This window comes from Mauremys reevesii, unplaced genomic scaffold, assembly GCF_016161935.1.
Source record: "Mauremys reevesii isolate NIE-2019 unplaced genomic scaffold, ASM1616193v1 Contig7, whole genome shotgun sequence".
Classification (NCBI taxonomy): Eukaryota; Metazoa; Chordata; order Testudines; family Geoemydidae; genus Mauremys; species Mauremys reevesii.
This window is the reverse complement of record NW_024100884.1, coordinates 1,198,162-1,204,852: the sequence shown is the minus strand read 5'-3', so window position 1 is coordinate 1,204,852 and position 6,691 is coordinate 1,198,162.

Sequence of the window (6,691 nt, the reverse complement as noted above, 5' to 3'; positions counted from 1 at the left end):
CACTGCTGCCCCCTGTGGCTGTTTCACTCCCCTCCATGGGCAGAGACTCCCCAAAGGCTGGAAATGCAGAGATGTTCCCATCTCAGAGTCAGATAACACAGTTAATGGCCCCCAGACTGACTCCCCCGCTACCTCCTCCCCCACTGCACAAATACAGCCCAGTTGGTGGGTAATCCTGAGTGGGGGCCTATCAGGGCAGATAAAGTCTCTCTCGTGCTGGTCACTGTGTGTAACAGGGATGTAAATTGCTTTATCAGGCACTGGTCAGCATCCCAGTCACGGCCCCTCAGGGGCATCAGCTTAGCAACGTCCACAGCCAGATCTCTATGGTAGGGACTGGCTACAAGAGCTTCCTGAACCAATGATCCTTCTCCGATGGCAGTGTGGAAGCAGAAAAAAAATTAACAAAAATTTAAAGGGAATCTTAATGTATGTCAGTCAGTTAGCAAAAGTTAGGCCACACTGTAACCCTAATAACGTAAAACTTGTAGAAGCAAAAATGGTGTAAGGCAAAAGAAAAAGAACTGTGTAAAAAGTTATTACGACCTTGCACTAATAACCAAATATGCAGACTGGTGTCTTCTAAAAGTAAAAAAATAAAATAGCAAAATGGCTTATGTATAAACAAAATGCAGTTGTTGCTCTTTATTGTCTGTATTATTCCTAGTTATTGTCTGTAACAAAGGTATAAATGCTTGCTGTAATTGTTTACCAGTTGAGAGACCTGTCTGGGACTGGGGCGACCCTGTGTCCTAGGGCACTCCCTCCCTCCATTGTAATTATTGAAAAAATAATAAAGTATTTGATTTTGCTGCACCCAAAAGAAAAAGCAAAAACTGAGTTTTTCTCCAACAGCGATGAGATCCAGGTCTCAGCACAGCTTCCAGAGGCTGCTCAAGGGGTGTCATAGGATATACTCAAACCCAGGAGCAAATAGGCAAAAGTTGGCCCCATCCCAACTTTTAAACGGGTTGGGAACTAGACACCAGAGGGCACACAGGTAAACAGGCCAGTAACAGTTGCCTGCAAAGCAGTGTGGGATAGCAATTGGAGAACTGTCAAAGTGATGTGCAGCAGGATTGTGTGCACACAGACAATAGATGGATAGGATTCTATTTGCAGCTGTGAAGGGTTGCAGTGTGTGTGCACATACATTTTAAAATCAGATCACTTCAAATTAATCCAGTTTAACCCCCCCTGTGTAGACAAGTAGGGTGGACACTGACCATCCCTGGAACACTGGACATTCCAGAACTTCAGGAACGGGATGAACCTGCCCTCACTGGTGTGACCCTGGCCCTGCCGTCATGACGTTGCCGGCACCATGCATGTGAAGTCACGCTGTACAGAGGACATCATTTTTCAGAGTGTGCCACCCTGCTCCCACCAGGGTGTCCAAGGTCATGCTGGCAGAAGCAGCATGGCAAGCTCTGCAAAATGGTGTCCTCCATAATGATACCAGATAAAACCAGGTATAGTACTAGATAGGGACAAACCTTTCCAAAACCAGCACTCTCCGACTTAAACCAGACAAACAGCCTGCCTAGAGATAAGCCTTAAATACGTTTTTAAATTCATTTAGTTAAACCTGTGTGAAAGGATGTATGGACACTCTTATTTCAGTTTGAACAAGACTTATTTCAGTTTATCTCAAGTCAATTAGGAATCAGGTTAATGTAAACCTCGATAAGATGTATTTAAAATGAAATAAGAGGAGCATCCACACAGGGGTTTGCTCTGGTTTAACTAAATTGGTTTAAACAATTTATGTCTATGTCTACACTGGCAAGTTAAAGCGCTCTAACTTGCCGGCTCAGGGCTGTGAAAAATCAACTCCCCCTGAGCACAGCAAGTTTGAGTGCTGTCTAGTGGGGACAGGCTACGCGTGACTCCCCTAGTGGAGGTGGATTATCCGGAGTACTGGGAGAGCTCTCTCCCAGCACTCGAGCGTGACCACACTCGCACATCAAAGCGCTTATCGTGGTCCAGAGTGGTTTATTTTGGTGTAGCTTAAGCCAGTGAGGCCATGTCTACACGTGCAGATGTAAAGCGCCAGAAGTTAAACCGCCCCTCAGAGAGCACTCCAGGGAAAGCGTTGCTGTGTGTTCCCACTGTTAGCTGCCAGGGCAATGGCATGGCAACACTTGCGGCACTTGCGTGTGCACTTTGGGCAGCTATCCCACAGGACACCTCTTCCTCTTCTGCCACTGAGGCTTGTGGGAAGGTGGAGGGGGGGATTGCGGGGCATCCTGGGTCCTGTCCCAATGCCCCATCATGCATCTCTTGACATCCCAGCAGCCCCTTTGCCTCCATCCGCACTTGGTGCAATCTTTTAATGGTTTTTGTGCTGTGCTCTCTGTCTGCCTCTTCGGCAGGGGCAGCTCTAGGATTTCTGCTGCCCCAAGCATGGCGGCACACCGCGGGGGGGCGCTCTAGTGGTCGCCGGTCCCGCAGCTGCGGTGGACCTCCTGCAGACATGCCTGCGGATGCTCCACTGGAGCCGCGGGACTAGCGGCCCCTCCGCAGGCACGTCTGCGGGAGGTCCACCGCAGCCGCGGTCCCAGCGGACCTTCTGCAGGCATGCCTGCGGGAGCCGCCTGCCGCCCTCCCGCTGGGACGCCGCCCCAAGCGCGCGCTTGGCGCGCTGGGGTCTGGAGCCGGCCCTGCTCTTCGGTCTGCAGGAATGGATCCTGAACTGCTGAGGAATGTGCTGATGGGTCTCACTAACACATCACGAATGGCAGCCCAGTTACTCCTTAAACTACAGATGAGGAATCCAACTATAATATCGCCACATGTATTAGCTATGACACAAGATTGCCTGTGGCATTCACAGATGTGCTGACCACCATTGGGCTCAGGAAACAAGCACCGAGTGGTGGGATCACATCGTGATGCACGTCTGGGATGGTGAGCAGTGGCTGCAGAACTTTCAGATGAGGAAAACCACTTTCATGGGACTGTGTGATGAGCTCGCCCCAGCCCTGCGATGCAAGGACACAAGAATGAGAGCTGCCCTGCTGGTGGAGAAGTGTGTGGCAATCGCACTGTGGAAGCTGGCTACTCCAGACAGCTACCGATTGGAGTGGGCAAGTCGACTGTTGGACTCATGTTGATGGAACTGTCCCGATTTCCTCCTCCTGGCTCGTTGCACTCTGGGCTGGCATGGCCTGTGAAGTGTTCATGGTGCTCCTTGGAGTGGAGGTGGGTGTGATGGGTTGAGTCACAGAGATCCCCTTGGGACTATCACCTGGTTTGCTGAAATCACTCCTGAGCCCATTTTCCCTGCCAGCCTGGGCCCCCCAGAACCCCATGTAATTGAGCCAGACACACTAGCCTGCCCAACACAGACCCAGGGTCTGTGCCAAGCCCCAAAAGCTGCAGGCTTCACTGAAAACAGCTCAGCAAGTTACCTGTCTCCAGCCCCCAGATACCCAGCTCCCAGTGGAATCCAAACCCCAAATAAATCTGTTTTACTCTGTATAAAGCTTATACAGGGCAAATTCATTAATTGTCCGCTCTCTATAACACTGATAGAGGGACATGCACAGCTGTTTGCTCTCTCAGGTATTAATCACTTACTCTGGATTTATTAATAGACAAAAGTGATTTTATTAAGTATAAGAAGTAAGATTCAAGTGGTTTCAAGTAATAGCAGACAGAGCAAGGAAGGTCACAAAAGTAAAATAAAACAAAATGCAAGTCTAACCCTAATACATTAAGAAACTGATTACTAGTAATATCTCACCCTCAAAGCTATTCCAATAAGCATACTCACAGGCAGGATTCTTTCCTAGCCTGGGCCCAATCCTTTTCAGACCAAAGCTGTAGTTTATGGCCTGGGTCCAGCAATCTTGAGACAGCTGAAGACAAACTGGAGGGTTTCCAGGGCCATTTATATTCTCTGCCTAGTGGGAGGAAACCCCTTTGCAAGATTACAGCAGCTAGATGGAGTTTGGAGCCACATGGGGAAGTCACATAGCCATGAATGATTCAGCTGTCTGCAGGCCGATGCCATTGTTTACATGTTAGCTTAGCACATGTGGATTGGTGTCTCCCACAGTCCATTGTTAGTCACCTACGTCCAATTTACTTGAATAGTCTTCACAATAGGTTGGCTCACTCTCCTTTATGTGTTTCCCACAGCAAACAGTTAACATACTAGAATAGAGCCAACGCTCATAACTTTAGATAGGAAAATGAGACATGCATACAAATAGGATGAATATATTCAGTAGATCATAACCTTTGCAGAGATATGTTACATGGCATATTTAGCATAAAGCATATTCCAGTTATGTCATATAGTAACTACTCACTTAAAGTCATCCCGGTTAATGTTGTTTCGTTATTACGTTGCTGATCAATTAGGCAATATGCTTGTTTAAAGTTGTGCAATGCTCCCTTCTAATGTTGTTTGGCAGCCGCCTGCTTTGTCCACTGCTTGCAGAAGAGCAGCCCTCTGCAGATAGCTGGTGGGAGGCTTGGAACTACGGTGGACCGGCAGCCCCCTATCAGCTCCCCGCTCCCCTAAGTTCCCTGTGCAGCAGCTGCCCAGCAGGCTAGCAATTGCCGACAGTTCAGCTGTCCCTCCCCCGACTGCCCTGTGCTGCTCCTGCCTTCTGCCTTGGAGCTGCTCCCAGAAGCCTCCTGCTTGCAGTGCAGGGGGCGGATGGGCGGGGGGGGGGGGGCTAATGTCAGGGTGTCCCCCTCCCTCCTGCTCCTGCACCCCACTTACCCATCTCCATATAGAGCAGGCTGGGGACACAGAGAGAGACAGAGAGAGCTTGGGGCAGCAACAGCTGCTGTCTCAACGCCAGATCCACTTAAAAAGACAATGTGCGGTCAGGTTACTTAAAGGGGCAGTGCGCAGCTTTCTCTCTCCAATACACACAGGGTGTGTGTCTTTGTCTCTGTCTGCCATGCTTGCTGTCTCCCTTCCATCCATTCCTGCTGCCTTGTAATGTGAGGCTACATTAACGTGTTAACCCTTGAGGGCTCAGCCAAAAGCTAGTTCATCATTTAGCAGTAAGGCATTCCCTGGGAAATATCCCACTCTCTTCCACCCTCTGACTTCACCACCTCAACCAAGCTTCACAATCATCACCAACTCCATATACAGTAATAAATTGTTTGTTTAAAACTTATACTGTGTGTGTATATATTTATATAGATTTTTTCCGGTGAAAAAAATTTCCCTGGAACCTAACCCCCCCTATTTATATTAAGTCTTATGGCTAAATTGGATTCGCTTAACACTGTTTCACTTAAAGTCACATTTTTCAGGAACATAATTACAATGTTAAGTGACGAGCTACTGTATTCACATTCATAAGCATATTTCCATAAACATATGGAGTGCAACGTCACAGTGGGGTCGCCCCCAAGTAAGCTCTTTGTAGAACTGGCAGGTCATGGGTGCAGCACTGAAGCACTGGTTTGCCTCCCGCACCCTGTGATATGCATTGTGCGGCTCCTTCACTTTCTCCCTGCACTGCACTGCGTCCCGGTCGTGGCCCCTTTTGGTTATGGCTCCTGAATCTGTCCATAAGTATTGTAATTCCTATGGCTGGAGCGCAGCTGGGACTGAACAGCTTCCTCCCCCCAAACACTGATGAGGTCTAGCATCTCAGCATTGCTCCATGCTGAGGATCACTTGGAGCGTGGAGGCATGGTCACCTGGAAGGATGCGCTGAGAGCGCTCCATGCCTTGCTGAGCAAATAGGAAGGGGACTTTCAAAATTCCCAGAGAATTTAAAGGGCAGGTCTGACAGTTGGTCACCTGAGGCCAGGGCAGTAGAGTTCAAACTGATGACCAGAGTGGCTAGAACAGGCATTGTGGGACATGTCCCGGAGGCTGATGAGAGCACAGCAATAGAGCAGGGCGTCCACACTGGCACTGCGGCATTTTAGCCTGGGCGCAGAAAGCTCTACGCCTCTCATCGAGGTGGATTACCAGGAGCGCTCCAGCCGCGGAGTCGGGGCACTCTATGTGCCTTGCCAATGTGAACCCGTCGAGAGTTATAGTACCCGGAACTCATTTAATGCGCTCCAACTTGACGGCATGCAAGGTGGAAAGAGGACATGTAAAATTATATATCGACATGGCTGTCCAGAGCAGAAACTGGCAGATCTGGGTTCTGAATATAATAATGAGGTAACAGTTTCCATTTGGTGTTATTTTCACTACATGGTCACCTACACAATCATGGCTGTGTGACAGGGGGCTGTTAGCAGCTACAAACTGAGCCCTTTCGAAGCCAGCACCCTGGTCACTGAGAGCACCCAGGGCACCGGGTGCAGTTAGAGTAGGAGGGACTGAGTAGTTTGGCTTTTGAAGGGTAGAGAGTATCATTTTCACCTGTAGGGAGCCTGATGAGGTCACTAGCTCAGTGCTGAGAAGAAAGCAGTAGTATAAAAGGCTGAACCAGGGAGCAGGAAGGGGCCTTCACGTAACTGCTGCTACCTTGTGATGCATGATAAATGGTATCTTGTGGGAGGTTCCCTGGCAGATTCCCTGCTGCTTAATTCACACAGAGGTCTGCCAGCCAGGGTTGCAGGAACTGATGCAGGAGCATTCATAGTTAGAAATTTAAAAATGAACATTGCCTGCAATCGCTTCATGACATTTCATGCTGTAAATTGTTAGTGACAACACACTTTTATGTCTTGTCAGATGTTAATATACAAA